The sequence below is a fragment of the Nerophis ophidion genome, linkage group LG26 (genome assembly GCF_033978795.1).
Source record: "Nerophis ophidion isolate RoL-2023_Sa linkage group LG26, RoL_Noph_v1.0, whole genome shotgun sequence".
Taxonomy (NCBI): domain Eukaryota; kingdom Metazoa; phylum Chordata; class Actinopteri; order Syngnathiformes; family Syngnathidae; genus Nerophis; species Nerophis ophidion.
In genome coordinates, this window is record NC_084636.1 from 16,122,808 (window position 1) to 16,137,024 (window position 14,217).

The 14,217-nt window shown below is 39.6% G+C and overlaps 1 long non-coding RNA gene across 1 annotated transcript in view; it reads left to right on the forward strand.

Annotated features, from left to right (window-relative positions):
* Positions 1 to 13,586, forward strand: part of LOC133543823 (uncharacterized) — a 19,088-nt gene extending 5,502 nt beyond the window's left edge. Inside the window, exons 2-3 of the long non-coding RNA XR_009804529.1 lie at positions 5,912 to 6,267; positions 11,973 to 13,586. This is a non-coding gene — a long non-coding RNA (uncharacterized LOC133543823). The remainder of the gene's footprint in view (positions 1 to 5,911; positions 6,268 to 11,972) is intronic.
* Positions 13,587 to 14,217: the final 631 nt, after the last annotated feature.

Consider the following 14,217-nt stretch of genomic DNA (forward strand, 5'->3'; position numbering starts at 1 on the left):
TCCAGCTGACTACAATCCGGCGTGTTGGTCAGCTTTAGGGGCATGTAGAGTTGGGTGTCATCAGCATAACAGTGAAAGCTAACACCGTATTTGCGTATGATGTCACCTAGCGGCAGCATGTAGATGCTGAAGAGTGCAGGGCCAAGGACCGAACCCTGGGGAACTCCACACGTTACCTTAACGTAGTCCGAGGTCACATTGTTATGGGAGACACACTGCATCCTATCAGTAAGATAAGAGTTAAACCAAGACAGGGCTAAGTCATTCCAATTCGTGTTTTGATACGAACATAATAGTGATAGTCCAGTCCATAGTGGATCTAGCATATTATTGTGAAAGTCCAGTCCATAGTGGCTCTAACATAATAGTGAGAGTCCAGTCCATAGTAGTTCTAACATAATATTGTGAAAGTCCAGTCCATAGTGGTTCTAACATATTAGTGAGAGTCCAGTCCATAGTGGAGCTAACATAATAGTGAGAGTCCAGTCCATAGTTGATCTAACATAATATTGTGAAAGTCCAGTCCATAGTGGCTCTAACATATTAATGAGAGTCCAGTCCATAGTGGATTCAACATAATAGTGAGCGTCCAGTCCATAGTGGATCTAACATAATATTGTGGAAGTCCAGTCCATAGTGGTTCTAAAATATTAGTGTGAGTCCAGTCCATAGTGTATCTAACATAATAGTGATAGTTCAGTCCATAGTGGATCTAACGTAATAGTGACAGTCCAGTCCATCGTGGATCTAACATAAAAGTGAGAGTCCAGTCCATAGTGGCTCTAACATAATAGTGAGAGTCCAGTCCATAATGGATCTAACATAATATTGTGAAAGGCCAGTCCATAGTGGTTCTAACATAAAAGTGAGAGTCCAGTCCATAGTGGATCTAACATAATACTGTGAAAGTCCAGTCCATAGTGGCTTCAACATATTAGTGCGAGTCCAGTCCATAGTGGATCTCACATAATAGTGAGAGTCCCGTCCGTAGTGGATCTAACATAAAAGTGGGAGTCCAGTCCATAGTGGATCTAACATAGTACTGTGAAAGTCCAGTCCATAGTGGCTCCAACATATTAGTGAGAGTCCAGTCCATAGTGGATCTAACATAATATTGTGGAAGTCCAGTCTATAGTGGTTCTAACATATTCGTGAGAGTCCAGTCCATAGTGGATCTAACATAATAGTGATAGTTCAGTCCATAGTGGATCTAACATAATAGTGAGAGTCCAGTCCATAGTGGTTCTAACATATTAGTGAGAGTCCAGTCCATAGTGGAGCTAACATAATAGTGAGAGTCCAGTCCATAGTGGATCTAACATAATATTGTGGAAGTCCAGTCCATAGTGGATCTAACATACTAGTGATAGTCCAGTCCATAGTGGATGTAACATAATAGTGAGAGTCCAGTCCATAGTGGATCCAACATAATTTTGTGAAAGTCCAGTCCATAGTGGCTCTAACATAAAAGTGAGAGTCCAGTCCATAGTGGATTCAACATAATACTGTGAAAGTCCAGTCCATAGTGGCTCCAACATATTAGTGAGAGTCCAGTCCATAGTGGATCTAACACAATATTGTGGAAGTCCAGTCCATAGTGGTTCTAACATATTAGTGAGAGTCCAGTCCATAGTGGATCTAACATAATAGTGATAGTTCAGTCCATAGTGGATCTACCATAATAGTGAGAGTCCAGTCCATAGTGGATCCAACATAAAAGTGAGAGTCCAGTCCATAGTGGCTCTAACATAATAGTGAGAGTCCAGTCCATAGTGCAGGGGTAGGAAACCTATGGTTCTAGAGCCAGATATGGCTCTTTCGATGACTGCATCTGGCTCTCAGATAAATCTAGCTGACATTGCTTAACGGTAAGTAATGAATAATTCCGCTGGTAATCACAGTGTCAAAAATAACGTTCAAAATATAAAACATTCTCATGCCTTTTAATCCATCTATCCGGTTTCTACCGCACCTGTTCAAGAAGTCGTATTAATGGTAATAAGTATTTTATTTATTGTTGGTTAGCTTCAGAATAACAATGTTATTAAAAATAATAAGAGACTTATTATACTCTAAAAATGTATGGTCTTACTTAAAAATGCACTCATTTAGTTGTATTCAGTCTTAAAACAAGTATTATATGGCTCTCACGGAAATACTTTTTAAAATATTTGGCTTGTATGGCTCTCTTCGCCAAAAAGGTTCCTGACCCCTGCCATAGTGGATCTAACATAATATTGTGAAAGTCCAGTCCATAGTGGTTCTAACATATTAGTGAGAGTCCAGTCCATAGTGGAGCTAACATAATATTGTGAAAGTCCAGTCCATAGTGGTTCTAACATATTAGTGAAAGTCCAGTCCATAGTGGCTCTAACATATTAGTGAGAGTCCAGTCCATAGTGGATCTAACATAATAGTGAGAGTCCATTCCATAGTGGATCTAACATAATATTGTGGAAGTCCAGTCCATAGTGGTTCTAACATAATAGTGATAGTCCAGTCCACAGTGGATCTAACATTATAGTGAGAGTCCAGTCCATAGTGGCTCTAACATAAAAGTGAGAGTCCAGTCCATAGTGGATCTAACATAATACTGTGAAAGTCCAGTCCATAGTGGCTCCAACATATTAGTGAGAGTCCAGTCCATAGAGGATCTAACATAATAGTGAGAGTCCATTCCATAGTGGATCTAACATAATATTGTGGAAGTCCAGTCCATAGTGGAGCTAACATAATATTGTGAAAGTCCAGTCCATAGTGGCTCTAACATATTAGTGAGAGTCCAGTCCATAGTGGATCTAACATAATAGTGAGAGTCCATTCCATAGTGGATCTAACATAATATTGTGGAACTCCAGTCCATAGTGGTTCTAACATAATAGTGATAGTCCAGTCCATAGTGGATCTAACTTTATAGTGAGAGTCCAGTCCATAGTGGATCTAACATAATAGTGTGAAAGTCCAGTCCATAGTGGCTCTAACATATTAGTGAGAGTCCAGTCCATAGTGGATCTAACATAATAGTGAGAGTCCAGTCCATAGTGGATCTAACATAATATTGTGGAAGTCCAGTCCATATTGGCTCTAACATAATAGTGATAGTCCAGTCCATAGTGGATCTAACATAATAGTAATAGTCCAGTCCATAGTGGCTCTAACATATTAGTGAGAGTCCCGTCCATAGTGGATCTAACATAATATTGTGGAAGTCCAGTCCATATTGGCTCTAACATAATAGTGATAGTCCAGTCCATAGTGGATCTAACATAATAGTAATAGTCCAGTCCATAGTGGCTCTAACATATTAGTGAGAGTCCAGTCCGTAGTGGATCTAACATAATATTGTGGAAGTCCAGTCCATAGTGGCTCTAACATAGTAGTGATAGTCCAGTCCATAGTGGATCTAACATAATAGTATTAGTCCAGTCCATAGTTGATCTAACATAATAGTGAGAGTCCAGTCCATAGTGGATCTAACATAACAACATAGTGGATCTAACATAATAGTGAGAGTCCAGCCCATAGTGGATCTAACATAGTATTGTCCAGTCCAGTCCATAGTGTATCTAACATAATATTGTGAGAGTCCAGTCCATAGTGGATCTAACATAATATTGTGAAAGTCCAGTCCATAGTGGATATAACATAATAGTAATAGTCCAGTCCATAGTGGCTCTAACATATTAGTGAGAGTCCAGTCCGTAGTGGATCTAACATAATATTGTGGAAGTCCAGTCCATAGTGGCTCTAACATAGTAGTGATAGTCCAGTCCATAGTGGATCTAACATAATAGTATTAGTCCAGTCCATAGTGGATCTAACATAATAGTGAGAGTCCAGTCCATAGTGGATCTAACATAACAACATACTGGATCTAACATAATAGTGAGAGTCCAGTCCATAGTGGATCTAACATAACAACATAGTGGATCTAACATAATAGTGAGAGTCCAGCCCATAGTGGATCTAACATAGTATTGTCCAGTCCAGTCCAGAGTGTATCTAACATAATATTGTGAGAGTCCAGTCCATAGTGGATATAACATAATAGTGAAAGTCCAGTCCATAGTGGATCTAACATAATAGTAATAGTCCAGTCCATAGTGGCTCTAACATATTAGTGAGAGTCCAGTCCGTAGTGGATCTAACATAATATTGTGGAAGTCCAGTCCATAGTGGCTCTAACATAGTAGTGATAGTCCAGTCCATAGTGGATCTAACATAATAGTATTAGTCCAGTCCATAGTGGATCTAACATAATAGTGAGAGTCCAGTCCATAGTGGATCTAACATAACAACATAGTGGATCTAACATAATAGTGAGAGTCCAGTCCATAGTGGATCCAACATAACAACATAGTGGATCTAACATAATAGTGAGAGTCCAGCCCATAGTGGATCCAACATAGTATTGTCCAGTCCAGTCCATAGTGTATCTAACATAATATTGTGAGAGTCCAGTCCATAGTGGATCTAACATAATATTGTGAAAGTCCAGTCCATAGTGGATATAACATAATAGTGAGAGTCCAGTCCATAGTGGATCTAACATAATATTGTGAAAGTCCAGTCCATAGTGGATCTAACATAATATTGTGAAAGTCCAGTCCATAGTGGATATAACATAATAGTGAGAGTCCAGTCCATAGTGGATCTAACATAATATTGTGAAAGTCCAGTCCATAGTGGCTCTAACATAATAGTGAAAGTGGTGGAGAAAATGGAACAGATTTTAGCGATATTACGGAGATGAAAGAGTGCTCTGTGAAAGATTTGTAATTTCTGGTTCTGATAGGAGCCCTGCGTTATTGCTACACTGGCAGCTGGTGGATGTAAAAAAAATAGTCTGACAGCTTTATTTTGAGTATTTTCTTTTGTGTGTGACTTTACATTCAAATTGATGGTATTTACAAATGCCTGTTTTATTATGTGGAATACCCCGCCTTCCGCCCGATTGTAGCTGAGATAGGCGCCAGCGCCCCCCGCAACCCCGTAAGGGACAAGCGGTAGAAAATGGATGGATGGATGGATGGATGTAATAATAATAGTTTGCCTGTACCGTAAATTAAATTTGTACTCTGTTTTACGAGATTCAGGTAATCTTACTTTTTACAAGTATTTAAATATTGTGACAGTTTCTATGTTCCTATGTTTCAGTAGTTTGCCGTCAAGGCCTTCTCTGCTGGCCTAACGGAACCAGAAATCATTATCATAATACCATACCATACCATACCAACTTTATTTATAAAGCCCTTTAAAAACAAAGGGCTGTACACCACAAAGAAATAGAGGCAACGGACGGACTAAAAATTGACATTTAAAACTGAAATAAAGTACACATTGAAAAAGCAAATACAAATTACCCTAAGAACAATTTGTTAGATAAAAAGCAGTTAAGAAGTTAAAAACAGTCAAAACATTTAAAAGTTAAAAACAGTTTAAAGTCTCATGCTGAGTTTTAAAGCTAGTGAATAAAATGGGTTTTAAGAAAGTTCTTAAAAAGATTTAATCAATTAAACATAAACATTTTTTTATTTACTTTCATCTAAAAATATCCATATTCTCTTCATGTCATATTATGTTTCCTCCAGTGCTGTTGTTTTTAAGTTTTTAGTTTGTATCCAATCAGAATTCAGCTAACTTATGTTGCCATGCCATGCATCAACTATGCGGGCGTCTGTGCACTGTAAGTCAACAGGGACATACAGTTGATGGACAGTTGCAATAGCCAATCAGATCGCAAGATGTCAGTCGCTGTTCTGTTACCACTAAAATTTGTAAAGTCTTGTTGTTAAAGTGTGTCATGCTTGTCATTTAATTAACATTGTTCCATGTGTATTTGTCGCCATCATGTGGTCAGAACAGTTCATTTTTCATTCTTTTTTTTTTTTCATTTATTTATTAATTTCAGGCATTAACATAAAAACAAGTACAAAGTTGACAACACCGGGAGAAGCTCAAAGTAAAGCCACTGTTCCGCCACATTAAGCGGTGTCAGATGAGGTGATTCGGGCATCTGGTCAGAATGCCTCCCTAAGGAGGTGTTTTGGTCACGTCCGACCGGTAGTAGGCCACAAGAAGACCCAGGACATGTTGGGAAGACTATGTCTCCCGGCTGGCCTGGGAACGCCTCGGAATTCCCCGGTAAGAGCTGGACGAAGTGGCTGGGGAGAGGAGAGTCTGGGATTCCCTGCTTAGGCTGCTGCCCCCGCGACCAGACCTCCGATAAGCGGAAGAAGATGGCTGGATGGATGGATAGTGCAAAAGGTAATGTACACTATGTAATGCATGATTGTCCAGTTGTGCCTGAAAGGGAGTGGGAAGAAGATAATTTATTTAATCCCAGCCCCAGTTCTCAATTCAGTGATTTTTCCATTGAGTTTCACTGTTACTTTAAGGATTATAATACAAATATTGTATCATAGTGGCATTACCTCAGGTAACAATAATTATTACACTGTAACAATAATTTGTATCAACAATGTAGGAAGAATGAATAATACCAACAATGGTAGTAGACAACATAGCAATAATGGTAAGGAAACATTGAGCACATGTTAACACTTTGAGACAGAGTACAACAGCAGAATAAATTAAAGACCCTCATCTCTATATTTGAACCAGACCCGCTGTTTGTATAACAGTGATTTAAATATATTAATAGTTTGGTTTAGTAATATCGTAGTAAATAGTTATTATATCTTTGAGAAGTGTGTTCTTTGAATCAAACTTTCTTGACCGGAAGTTGCATTAGCCAAGCAGAGAAATTTACGGCGTATGTATTAATTGCTGATGCATTTTAATTGATTTTTAAATGCGCTGGAAAATAACCCCTTTTGTACACTGTTGATGTGATTCAATGTGCAGTAGGGTGTAAATGTATTCCTGTATAGTATTTCTCCAGCAATGGTCATGTGGTGACATCAATTATGGTATGTGGAGAGGTAATCATTGAAGTCGCCAAGTCGGAGATCACTGAAGGCCTAGGTGGGATACGCACAGCCCGCCACTCTATTTTACGAGATTCAAGTAATCTTACTTTTTACAGGTATTCAAATATCGTGACAGTTTCTCTGTTCCTAGGTTTCAGTGGTGTGCCGTCAGGGCCAGCAAGGCCTTCTCTGCTGGCCTAACATAACCAAAAATCATGATCAAAAGTGTAGATAAAAGTATTTTTTTATTGCCTTTCCCTAAATATCTAAAATTATTCATATTTTTTTCATGTCATATTATGCACGTTCTAGTGTTGTTGTTTTAGTTTTTAGTTTGTATTAGGGCTGGGCGATATGGCCTTTTATTAATATCTCAATATTTTTAGGCCATGTTACGATACACGATATACATCTCGATATTTTGCCTTAGCCTTGAATGAACACTTGGTGCATAAAATCACATCAGTATGATGATTCTATGTGTCTAAATTAAAACATTCTTGTTCATACTGCATTATTATATATATGCTCATTTTAAAATTGTTCATGTAAATAGGCAAATCCCAACTAAGTCATTTGACCAAAACTGTATTTATTAAATATTTATTAAGCAGTGGCACAAACATTCATGTCAGTTCCAAAACAGAAAGTGCAAAATTGTCGGAGACATTTTAAAACAAGCTATTAGTGCACTTTTTTGCATGATGTCACTAAGATGACATATCAAAACAACACTAAGTTAAAGTGCACTTTTTGTACAGAACGCCACTACAATAGCTTAAAACAGTATAAAGTGCACTTTCGTGCATGATGTCACACAAGATATTTCAATAACTGTCAAATAAAAATGAGCTACATAACAGGAAATCAAATAGTGTATGTCCTTCGCTAGGTGGTAGGTTCCTGCGGACGTTATCTCCTTTTGTTGTTGACTATTTTTTGATGTGGAAATATTTGCTTGGGTATTTTGTTGGTGTGGCACTGAAGGAGATGTTGACATGCGGAGTTTCAAGCAGTCTTCATTTTCTAGTGGGTGACTTTTCAAATGATGCTATATTAGCAGTGTTGCTACTTTTTGCAGCAACGCCTTTGCCGCATATTTCTTCAACATCTTCCCGCTTGAAGCCAAACCACCGCCAGACAATGGACCCCCTGCTGTTTTTCATGGGAATTAATTCTTCCTTCATTTGTTACCAGATTCGCACCTTCTCTCTCTCGTATTACCACTCGCAACGCACAGCTAGCTTCCCAGCTAATGTTACCATGCCGCTATCTGTCTGCTCCGCGGGAGCGTATGATGTTGCACACGTGACGTATCTAAGAAGGCGCGCTTTTTTTAAGTCGCTGTGAGAAGGAGAGACAAGAGAGTGGTAAACGCATGCAGTGTAATGCCCGCAGCTAAAAGCAACTGTGTGAGTATACTCCAATATCACAATGTTGTCATTTTCTATATCATACAGGGACAAACCTATGATATATCGATATATCGCCCAGCCCTAGTTTGTATCCAATCAGAATTCAGCTATTTTATATTGCTATGCGGTACCAAATATGCCAGAAGCCTTCAGAATCAACGATGATCCGCAATGGTCATGTGGTGACATCAATGATGGTATTTTGGGAGGTAATTATTGAAGTGGGACATCACTGAAGGCCCAGGTGGGAAACACACGGCCCGCCACTGCTAGGTTTACTATCCAAATACCGATTTTCAGACCGCACTTTGCTTAGTTTCAAAAGTTCCAATATTCACGAACACACCGCTTACCTGCTGGGCTAATTATGTGTGTTTTTAAAAAGGAAATTGCAGCACACCTCTAATTTGAATCTAAAATAATTTGTCTTATTTCCTTTGTGTATCATCTAAACCAGGGGTCGGCAACCCAAAATGTTGAAAGAGCCATATTGGACCAAAAATAAAAAAACATATCTGTGTGGAGCTGCAAAAAATTAAAAGCCATATTACATACAGATAGTGTGTCATGAGATATAAATTGAGTTATGAGTACTTAAAGGAAACTAAATGAGCTCAAATATAGCTACAAACGAGGCATAATGATGCAATATGTACATATACTGTAGCTAGTCTAAATATCATGTTAGCATCGATTAGCTTGAAGTCGTGCAGTGACCAAATATACCTGTTTAGCACTCCACATAAGTCAATAACATCAACAAAACTCACCTTTGTGCATTCATGCACAACGTTATAAGTTTGGTGGACAAAATCAGACAGAAAAAGAAGTGACATGAATCACGTCTTAGAAAGTCGGAGAAAGTTATGCATAAACAGAGCCTCAAGATGCTGTATCCATTCTCCAACTTCAAAAAGAAACTGAAAAATTACCTATTAACCACATATCTTTAATGCCTCATGTGGGGTAGACTACTGTTGGATTTTGCATGGCCGAATGAATGTATGTATGTAGGTGTATGCTTGCTTTAGTACTATTATTTTGTGTTCATCATATAGCGTTGTTGTTGTGCTTGCTACCATATTTGATCTTTCCATACATATTGTCCTTTGGACCCCCTGTCAAAAGCTTCTTCTAGCTTATTTGGGGGACCCTTTCACGTAACCAACTTCTTTAAATGATGATATTCACCACTATTGTTAATGTTAAATGATATTGTGAATAAACTTGTAAAAAAACTAGGGTGAGTTTAAGGACCGCCAAAATTAGTAGGACAAAACGGCGATCGCCAAATACTCGAATCAGTGAAGCATGTTAAATATAAACTGTGCTTTATAGCAATTAGGGAGGTTTGTGTCATGTTTGTCCTCCTACAGAAACCAAATTAAAACAAAAAATGTTTTTTTTCCCCTCATCATTTCCATTTTTCTTATATTTTTGAAAAAGCTCCAGAGAGCCACTAGGGCGGCGCTAAAGAGCTGCATCCGGCTCCATAGGCGCGGGTTGCTGATCTAGATGATAATCTCTTGATAACATTCCTCCTCCATCATGTAGTTTTCCAATTTCACTGCATAAAAAAACACACCACTATGCAAATTGTTAGGCTTAAAGGCTTGGATACATTCCACTGCGCTGTATTTGGTCATGAAAACATGGACGATCTTCTGTTTTAAAAACAAATCTAGTCCTACTTGTAGTCAAGGCCGATGTCTCTATTTACCAAGTTATGAGGGTGTGTTTCTCTTTATAGGATTTTTGCCACTGTTGGTAGTTATTATCCGTGCAGCGGCATGGCCTTCCTGTGCATGCATCTTAATGTCAGCTCAGCCTCTACTAATGCGAAGAGGGCGTCCAGCAGTGCAGACTCTTTTGACCAGCGTGGCCTCCGAGGACCTTCTCCTCAAATCCTTTCACCTTATTCAAATATGCCTTCGAGCGTGCGCATTCCTTTTTTTTTTTTTTTTTTTTTATAACCGGGTGGTCTACCCAATTTAATGTTAAATCCCCACTTTCCTACTAATTGGTGCCGTTCCTCTTACTTGTGCCTGATCCGCCTACCACCCCATGTATTTGAGCACCTAAGCATGACTTTGCTGATGAGAGCAGTGGCAGCGCCGTCAGCACCGTCTCTGCTGGCTTTCCACGCACCGGCGACCAGGCGTCTGTAAACATAAATTACATGAAATGAAGACTTCCACGCAGTATAAAGTGCCAGGTTGATGCTGCTGCAGGCAAGGCCCTAAGACAAATTATAGTGCGAGGAGGGGGAAATGGAGCGCTTTACGCTTTAATTAAAAATGCAACTTTTACCTTTTAAGTAGCTTAGGGCTTATTTAGCCTTGGGCTGTATTTTAGATATTTTATTTAAATATATATATTTTTTAAGACATTTATATATTACAATCATTTAATAATCAACCGAAACATTGATCAAAATACAATCGTGGTCAAAAGTTTACATACACTTGTAAAGAACATAATGTCATGGCTGTCTTGAGTTTCCAATCATTTCTACAACTCTTATTTTTTTGTGATAGAGTGATTGGAGCACATACTTGTTGGTCACAAAAAATATTCATGAAGTTTGGTTCTTTAATGAATTTATTATGGGTCTACTGAAAATGTGACCATATCTGCTGGGTCAAAAGTATACATACAGCAATGTTAATATTTGGTTACATGTTACATGGCAAGTTTCACTGCAATACGGCACTTTTGGTAGCCATCCACAAGCTTCTGGTTGAATTTTTGACCACTCCTCTTGAAAAAATGTGTGCAGTTCAGCTAAATGTGTTGGTTTTCTAACATGGACTTGTTTCTTCAGCATTGTCCACACGTTTAAGTCAGGACTTTGGGAAGGCCATTCTAAAACCTTCATTCCAGCCTGATTTAGCCATTCCTTTACCACTTGTGATGTGTGTTGGGGCAGGGATGTCCGATAATATCGGACTGCCGATATTATCGGCCGATAAATGCTTTAAAATGTAATATTGGAAATGATCAATATTGGTTTTAAAGTTATCGGTATTGGTTTAAAAAAGTAAAATGTATGACTTTTTAAAATGCCGCTGTGCACACGGATGTAGGGAGAAGTACAGAGCGCCAATAAACTTTCGAGGCACTGCCTTTGCGTGCCGTACCAATCACATAATATCTACGACTTTTCACACACCCAATGTTAATGCCAGGCATACTTAGTCAACAGCCATACAGGTCACACTGAGGTTGGCCTTATAAACAACTTTAACACTGCTACAAATATACACCACACTGTAAACCCACACCAAACAAGAATGACAAACACATTTCGGGAGAACATCCACACCGTAACACAACATAAACATAACAGAACAAATACCCAGCATACTTGCAGCACTAACTATTCCGGGAGGCTACAATATACACCCCCGCTACCCTCCAGAAGGTCTTATCTGTGTCCATGTGATGTCATGACATTATGTCCTTCACAAGTGTATGTAAACTTTTGACTACGACTGTATAGACAGTATGGATGGTTGATGCTTGTCGTGGCGGTGATCCCAAAACCCGCTGGTGGACAGTAGCTGTGAGGAATGTGGTCAAGCTGAAGAAGGACCTCCTTAATCCGGCCTTTTTGTCCCACCAGACTCAGCAGCATCTGACCGGTACTGAAAGGCCAAGGTTTTCCAGCCGCCGAGACAAAAACTCGGACATGGGTGGAGTTTGGGGGAAGCCATGGAGAATGACTTCTGGAAAGTTTTGAAGAGATTCTGGACCATAATTCGCCATCTCAGGAAGAGAAAGCAGTGCACTGTCACAGGTGTGTCCAAACTTTTGGCAAGGCATGAAGCAAACAATGACGCCAGGACGACTGACTGGCAAAGGTAAGCTTAAATAATGCTTCTGATTAGTGGTCGACAGCAGGTGAGCGTGCCGACCACTAACCAGAGGCAGGTGAACCCAATTCATCCCCATGGGGACCAAAATAACCTAAAAGTGCTAAAAGCAGGAACAAGGGAGTCCAAAACTAACAGAATATAACTAAACAAAAACTACCATATATAGAAGGATGGAAAATTCTGAATGTGAATTATACTTTAAGGTAATAATGTTTTCTAATCATGCTGTATGAAAATGTCATCCTAAGGAACACAAAACCAGATTTAGTTTTTTGGAACAATATAAAAATGTGTCCCAACCGTGTGAATGTGAGTGTGAATGTTTTCTGTCTATCTGTGTTGGCCTTGCGATGAGGTGGTGACTTGTCCAGGGTGTACCCCGCCTTCCGCCCGAATGCAGCTGAGATAGGCTCCAGCGACCCCGAAAGGGACAAGCTGTAGAAAATGGATGGATGGATGGATATTAGTTTTAACTAAGGATGGATACCATACAGAATCACAGTACTATTAATCCCAGGATATTTCACTTTTCACACTGCAAAAGTCAGTGTTCAAAAAGAAGAAGAAAAAATACAAAAATGACGGGTATTTTATTTGAACCAAGCAAAATTATCTACCAATAGAACAAGAACATTTGGCTTGTCAAAACTTTCCAAAACAAGTAAAATTAGCTCACTTCAATTAACCCAAATATACTTAAAATAAGTATATTCTCACTAATAACAAGTGCACTTTTCTCGGTAGAAATAAAAAAAAGAGAGACTTTTTTGGTAGGTAGGTAGGTCTTTATTGTCATTGCAACACGTACAACGAAACTTTGTTTTCAGCACATACCTGTTCAAGATTAGACAAACAGTGTACAGGGTTACAGAACAAGAACGCTGATGGGTCGCCATAAGGCGCCCCGTAAAAGATGGGAAAAAGGTAAACGCCGGGGAAGGATGAGTAAAAAAATACAATCCAGACTGGGCTCCTAAAGGGGCCCAGTTCGGAGTGAGAAAAAACCTCCATAGCAAAGCACATATACATATTACAACATACATCGCGAGATATCTAGCAACAGAGGGAAGGTAGTTCAAGGTCATGGTGGTAAGCCGCAGCTCTCAGGCGCTGACCATCCATTCATCACCCCTACGGGATTTGCGTTGAGGGCGTTGGATTAGAGGAACGTGGGGTGTATGTGTGGCGTATATTTTTTTGTGGATGTGTGTGTGTGTGTATATAAGCCCATAGTGTGTCTCTGTTCCACGGCCTTGATGTATTTGCCGCCGCTAGTCCAAAGCCCATGAGAGACAAAAAAGGGAGTTTGTTGTGTCTTCGCTGCAGCAATCTTCGGGAGAGTCTCGAAGCCAAGGAAACAATCCAAGTTAAAATGTATGCGAGTGAAAATAAAATGTGCTTTTCACTCTAATATTGTCTATGACTGGTCCTCAAAACTGTGGGGTAGACAGTCCGATGTAATCCACAGTTCTTCCCGCATCCTCCAATCATTTGTGGCAGCTTTGGGGTACTTTGAAGACTGCCAGCAACTTCCAATTTGTCAACAAACCAGAGCAACGCTTACTCCAATCAGCAGATGTCATAATTCCTAATAGGTGGATATCGTTACGTCCTCGACAGAAAAGGGTCGCCAGGCACGCAGCCATCCTTCTTCTCCCAAGAGTCCGTCGTGTGTCCAGCAACAATCGCTTTGTCAATTTTGTTGAGGCCAGTTAAATAGTTCCAATGTTTAAATTTCGAGAGTGAAGTGAAGTGAATTATATTTATATAGCACTTTTTCTCTAGTGACTCAAAGCGCTTTACATAGTGAAACCCAATATGTAAGTTACATTCAAACCAGTGTGGGTGGCACTGGGAGCAGGTGGGTAAAGTGTCTTGCCCAAGGACACAACGGCAGTGACTAGGATGGCGGAAGCGGGAATCGAACCTGCAACCCTCAAGTTGCTGGCACGTCCGCTCTACCAACCGAGCTAAACCGCCCCGAGAGAGCAG